We start from the raw sequence: 7,569 nt of genomic DNA, 5'->3' as shown, positions 1-7,569 counted from the left end.
TGAAATTACCTCAGGCCATGTACATTAAGCGTATATGAAATAAATTTTGTGTTTAGACGTGTGTCTCATTCCCAAGGTATCTCGTTATATAATAACGAGATACCTTGGGAATATAATATAATAACGAGATAACACAAATATTGCAAAATTCAAAAGAATTGGAAATCTGAAATGCTTCTGGTACGGAGCATTCTGGGATAAGGGATACTCTGCCTGTCGAAAATCACTAAAGTCGAAGATTTCCTGAATCAGAAGCAAATGAGAGAAGAGAGAAGACCTCACCGTCCTGTTCAGGAATGTATACCACTCATGACTGGGATTTTATTATTGCGTTATTTATACATTATAAAATAAAATCAAAATTCTCCCACTGAACGAGAAGGACACTTCCTGTCACTGGTCCCATAGTTTCTACGGATGCTCCACCATCTCTAGAGATTAACCCGGGGGCCAGGAAAGAGGAGACCCAGCTCAGCTAAAGGAATAGAGAAGCCAGAACCACTCTGTGCTGTCGGCCCTCTTGTCAAACACAGGTAATAAAACCAAACCAGACATTGATCAGAGGTTTTAAGAAGCAAAGGAAGCAATAAACACAAACGTATCTGAAAACACTAAAGTGCTCTGTCAAGGTGAAATATTAATGTCTGGATGGAAGGTGACTAAAACATCCACAGTGCAGAGAGAAAGACCACTCCTCCTCCAGGTCAGACAGGTAGCTGGACGGAGCAGGATGTCGTTCAGTACTGGCTCTGAGCCCTCACCGTCCTGTTCAGGAATGTATACCACTCATGACTGGGATTTTATTATTGCGTTATTTATACATTGTAAAATAAAATCAAAATTAAAACCAATTTAATATCCTTTCTTAGAAGACTGGTGAGCAATTATACACTATTTCAAACAAGGGAACATTGTAGTCATTGGATGGAATGGATCTGAATGTATAGAGATGGAAACACATCCAAAACACAAGTATTAAGTAAAAAAGGAGCTCACAAAGAGCATGATGACATGATAAATCTCTCTAATATAAAATAATACGTGCACCTTTAACGATACATGACAATTTTAAAATAGTTTTCTCAGAGGTGAATGATGGACTGGGGGGTGCATTTGATTCCTCTGCTTTGCTTTGAGGTTTTAAAAGCAAATATTACTGTTGTACTACAAAGTATTCCATTTTTAAAATATTGACAATGTAAGTCTTCATTTGTTCTTCCCCTTCTGAGCGATCAATGTGCAAAGTGTGAAATTGAGACAATGACTATTATATGCAGCCCAGGATTATGTGCTCTGAAATACCAGGATCCTGGCTCTCTACCCCATCCGAGAAGAGAAACTGTATCAATCTCTCCACAAATCTAACCCAGAGATCTTAATCCCAACCAAACTGCTCACTGATCGAGGAAATCCTGAAACTCTTTGTGATATCTCTGTACTGAAGCATGCATTAAAAAAAAAAAAAAAAGAAAAAAAAAGAAATCATGGTCTTCGTCCTAATAGCATCAAACTGCATCTACTCCAGCCTAATCTGGCTCTCAGGAAAACAATCACATTATTCCCATAGGTTGCTCACAGAACAGCTGGTCTTGGGACAGCAGGCCTGCACACTCCTCTTTATGAACACAACTTGTCTCTCTCTTCCATGAGAAACAGAACCCCCAAACCACGCGCCTGGTACAGAGCATCTGGTGACAACTTACATCTGGTGACAACAAGGCCTCCAGGGGCCCCCAGCTCTACTGTCCTGGCTGCACATTCCCTCCCTGGTCCAGCCTCCCTCCACGTGCTGCCCCTTCCTAGTTCCATCACTAAACCCTTCAGTCTGTGCAGGACGCTCTGCTGTTGGAGAACTACTAGTTCTTTCTTTTCAACCAAGTAATAAAATTGAAATTTTAGGTGAAGATGAATTGTTCTCCACATAACCTGTGTTCCCTTTCTTTTTCCCCCCAAATATTTACATTTAAAACAGCCGTCTCCGGACTCATATTCACCAGTCTCACGAAGGGAATTATCATTAATAATGTAACACCATCGCTTAACATTGTCATGAAGCCTCTTCCATTTCCTTAAACATTACAGGTTATCACTAACAGCATCTCATCCTCTAATGTGAAAATAACTTCTAATTCTACAAACCCAACGTGCCATTTCCAAGATCCATGGGAATTATTTTATCAGGCACACTGAATTCATGAACGAATGATTCATAAGTGAATCTATGTGAAAACTGCACGTTTTTAATAATAATCAAAGCAATGTACACCAAATTAAGGTAAAAATCATTTTAAATTACCTGAAAGATTTTTCTAAAACGAGTTGGAAAGGTAATATTCAATACTGGAAAATACTGGCAGACACTGGCAGCAGGGGAGGGGCACATTGGAAGGAAACTTACGGGAGACAATCTCGCATTTTGCAATACATCTTCAGAACATTTTAAAAAGAGCCCTTCGCTTAATCATCTCTTCCTAGGAATCTGACCAAAGGACACTGTCAAGGATGCAGAGATTTATGTCCATGAATTTTCAACAGAGAATGATACATGGGAGAAGGAACTCAAAGAAACCTAACATGAAATCATCAGAAAATGATTAAATCATTAAAAAGCCATTAAAACTCTCCTATTGAAGTAATATTTGATGACACAGGAAATATAAAAGGTACAGTTAAATGGTAAAAGTAAGCAATATGATCACACTTTGATTCGAATTATCTAATGATACATTTGGGGTGGGGGGGGCATACACAGACACAGAAAAGAATCTAAAAGGTATTGTTATTCGTACAGAAAAAAATGAATTTTGTTTTTGTGTGCTGGCTACTTTTGAATTATTTATATTAAATATTTATTACGTTCCATACCCACTCGAATGGCTACTTGAAAGGAAACCGTAAATCACAAAGTGTTTGTGAGGACCTGGGAGAACGGGCAGTGCTGTCCGTAGGAATGAAAAATAGGTGAGCCACTGCGTGGTGAGTTCCTCAAAAAACGAAAAAATAGTATCATAATATGATTTAACCATCAACTTCTGGGCAGCTATTCAAAAGAGTGGAAAGCAAAGTCTTGGGGAAATATTTGTACATCCATGTACATAGTGACATTATTCACAAGAGCCAGAAGCAACCCCAGTGCTTGTCAACGGATAAATGAATTAAAGAAATGTGCACATCCATACGATGGAACATTCAACCTTGAAAAGCAATGAAATTCTGATATGTAATAAATACTGGAGAATACTGGGGGACACTGGTCTCCCCCACCTGGCTGCAGGGAGCGCACATCAGAATTAACCCTTGTTCTGTGTTACAATGCTCCAGGTTGAACTGCATCCCCCCAGATTCACATCATGAAGCCCTGACCCTGAGAACATCAGCATGTGACTGTTGGAGACAGGCTCCATGAAGAGGTAATTCAGTTAAAGGAACATCATTAAAGTGGGTCCTGATTCAATCTTACAGGAAGTAAGCAGAGTCTCTAAGAAAAAGGCAAAAAGAACTGCTGCACTGTATGCTGGTTCACAGGCTGTTTCTCGATGGGATAGTAACTGTGGGATTACTAGACCCACGTGCTGCCGTTGAAGAACGAAGTCAACAGACGGCGCCTGATGAGACCCAGGTCTCTCCATGTTGAAGAGGGAGCAAGGAAGGAAGCTAGAACAATCCATGGAATAAATGGATTGGAGTTGGAGACGTGGGTAAAAACTCGTGCTTAGATTAATGGAGATAGATGGGTACACAAGACATATTTTTAGATGTGTGTGTACACATGGGTGCATCTACGCGGGTACTTCCTGGCTCTGTCAGCTGAGTGGACCTGGAAGCATCAGCACCTCGGTATTCATGAGCACCCCTCGAGTCCAGATCTTTGTTTCTAAAACTATTTTCTAATGAAAGAAAGAAATAGCTGATTCTAGGATTGGGACAAAAAAAATATATACCAGATAGGCCTGAAACACCTTGTAGTAAGAAGCCAGCACCCAACACCACTGCCACCACAATTAGGGGTGTCTGTCAACAGGTCACAACTGAAACACCTTCTCATGACTAGGGCTAGAGCAGTCTAAAAGCCACATACAGTAGTCCTGGATTTTAACAAAGTGCAAAGCCAACATCCATGAGTCTATATGACAAAAATAAGTGATTCAATAAATAAATAAACAGGGTGGGGAGAACAGATGAGTCTTTATGTCGAATTCCAAATGATCTGAGAAGATACTACACACCGTTAGGCATAACTATTATGAAGAACTACAACTCCATGCAACCACACGCGATCTCACAGACGTAGTATGAAGTAAAAGGAACAATGGAGAGAAGAACGCCTACTATGTAGTTCTGTTTCTATGGTATAGAAACCCAGCAACCGTAACCCACAGTCTTGGGATTCGGCATAATGGTTAGCTCCAGAGAGAAGGGCAAGGGTTTTGATGAGCATGCCCAAGGACAGACTGGGATTCTGCCAACCTTCTACTGGACTTCATCAACAACCTGCGCTTTGTCAAGGTTCTAATCAACCCGATGAGTTAAATTTGACCCCCCCACACACAGAGTGTACAATAAACCACTTTCAGCTCAAGGGGGGAAAGTCTATAATTGATTTGGATGTATATAATGCAGGAATTCACTTTAATTTTTCTCCATACAATGATCCAGTTGACCTCAGCAGGACTGGTAGGAAACACCAACATTATTCCCCTATTGCTCTCCAGCACAACTGCAGTCATACAGCAGGCCTTCATACGTGGCTACATCGGGCCTTGCTGGGAATTCATTCGGGAAAGGTACTCACAGCCTTTGCCTGTGCCCTTTCCTCGATCCTCCCTTGCAACCGGAAGCCTGGCGATGCAGCTGGCCTACCCCCCACCTCACCCCCCTACCCCCCCACCCCACTCCCACACCATGAGGTGGGCACCGTGAAGGGCTTCCGCCACATCAACACACTGTCCACACACAGTGGGAGCAAGAAATACACCTCACTATTCAATTAGCAAAATTCTATGGCCCTGAAACTCGGGTAGGAGGGAGAGTGAGAAGAGGAAGATTTAAGATCAACCGTGGATTTACTCTGAATATCTCAGGGGTGATCACTGCGGCTTTACTCTTCATACCTGAGCCATGACACAGGCCTGCACACACTCACACCTACAAATGTGGAATACGTGATGGGCTGTGTCCTGGCGACTCTCTGAGATTAACTCAAACCATGTACCAGGTGATAAATAACTCCTGAAATACATTTAAAATCTGAAAAAAGAGTATGTGGAAGTGGATGTGAAACAGAGTACCTAACTGGAACTTCACATTTTAATGTTGAGAAGCTGAAACCATATACGATTTGTATTTCTGACATAACCTTTGAATGAGAACCAATTCTGATTTGCTAAAAGGTCTGCATTTTTGTTAACAAATCAGCATTTCCCACTTGCTTTTTTTCTTAGAATAAATGCCCCCCAAAAGCTTAGGATTAATAAATTATAATAATAGATAAAAAGATGCAAATTCTTATATCTCAAGTTCCATAAAACGTTTTACGGACCTCTTCAACTATATTTTTTTTTTGTGTGTGTGTATATATAAAATTAAGATTTATATGTAATAAAATTAGGTAGTAATAATATATATCTTTATCTAAAGTCCTGTGATTCTTGAACATTTATCCACTGCCACCCTGCAGTTCATAAACCATGCAAGGGAATTCTCACAATACATATTATGTAGGGCACCAAATTATTTTGATTTAATTCTCGATAAGAAGTGAAGCCGTAACTTGTTACTTTAGACTGCCAAATCAATATCAAATGCTTGTTCTAAGATTGGTTATCACTCCAGTCATGCAAGTAGCTTGAAAAGCTGACATATTAGCATTGACACGGGGATTGCTCTATTTGTTTTCCAAAGGTTTTCCTGCATGACGCTAGGCTTAGTTTTATGCCAAGAAAAAAATCAATTTCTTCATTCAACTTGTCAATCAGAAAACACATATATAGAAACAATGACTTTTATGGCAACACATAAAAGTATACAATAATAATTCAAGATGAGGTAGAAATAGAAAATGCCATCCTAGATAAAATATCCACATATAACAAAGACTGAACAGGCACACATAGCAATATAATTAACATACATGTGAACATAAACTTAATGTAAAAATAAAGTTACGTGTAGAAATGAAGCCTGACAAAAATTTCAAAAACCTCGATTTTCAAATATACAAATTATTTTTCATTTCAAAAGTTTAAAAAAAAATCCTTAGAAGGACTAGCTTCTTCCAATACGATTTCATAGAAAACTAGTTTTCTTTTTTTAATCTGCAGACTAAGCTTTCTAGACAAACTGTAATGCTGCTCTATTTATATCAGAATATCAATGAAGAAAACATTGCTTTTTAAAACAGGGTTTTGAGGGAAATTATACTTTCCATAACAAAGAATCCATATAGATGGCCTGGCTTTTGATCTCGCCCCTGTGAAAAGAGACCCCCAAAAGATCCACACTGGACACCAAGGTAGAAGGCAACCTAATGCCTAGATGTGATTATCACCCAAGTTCCCTCATTCTGTCAAGGTCACTCAAGTTCACCATGCCTGCAGGATCAAGTGTCACCCACATTAATTGCTTAGTGTGAGTTCTCCTCTATTTTAATGGATGCGTGTCGTGAAGCCCCGGGGCCTGGCTCTAAAAACTGAAGTCTGGCCCAGGCAAGGGAGTCAGATGCCTGCCTGCAGTGCACTCCCCTGGGGATCGCCGTGTCCCTTATCTGCCTGTATCCTCAGAGCAGCACGGGGCTCCACAGCACTTGAGTGACACGCCCAGCCACCCAAGGCTGTCCTCACTACTACGTCGCTGTCCAAATCCCCCGTCAGCAGGTTGAGATCTGTGGGATCCCTTGCACACACACGCTGGAGCGCTCGGAGGAAGCTCGGGCCAAGGCCTGGTCTAGCTCTTCACCAACTCTATCCAAACGAGGGGCCAAGACAGCGCGTTTCACGGAAGTGTCAGCACCCTGCCTGAAGCCTTGGGCTGACACACTGGAAAGTGTGGTGGAGTGGAGACAGCGCCGCCTGCAGCCTCGGGGTCTGCTTTAATTCCAGCAGGTGACGTAAGCCCTTGATGGGTACCGACCTTCCCTTTCACCCACCGACCCTCATACACAGCAGCATGTGCAGCGCTCCAGGCCCCGGTCAGTACTGGTTCCATGAAAGAACAAGGGAACACAGTGGGTGCGTGTCACCTCATCAAGAAGCCAATGTCTTTGGGCACAACTTTCCAGATGTAAAATGCACTGTGTGCTTTTCTACTGGGTGATGGTGAGCACGGACGGAGCTAACAGACCTGACCACTATCTGCCCCCGGAGACGTGTCCAAGGGTACAGCAGCTGTCCTAGAGTAGAGGTGGTGGTCAATGAGGCCTAAAACAAGAAGAAAATCATTCCAATTTATTAAGTCAAAGAATAACAATTCCTAACTGGTGTCATAAAACAACAAGAAGAAAATATAAGGGCTGACATTCCTAGTCAGTAAAGCAATGAAAGAGAACATAAAAAAATTGACATATTTGACCAA

The sequence above is a fragment of the Urocitellus parryii genome (assembly GCF_045843805.1).
Source record: "Urocitellus parryii isolate mUroPar1 chromosome 12 unlocalized genomic scaffold, mUroPar1.hap1 SUPER_12_unloc_2, whole genome shotgun sequence".
NCBI lineage: Eukaryota > Metazoa > Chordata > Mammalia > Rodentia > Sciuridae > Urocitellus > Urocitellus parryii.
The sequence above is the reverse complement of the archived record's forward strand: the minus strand, read 5'-3'. Positions refer to the sequence as shown.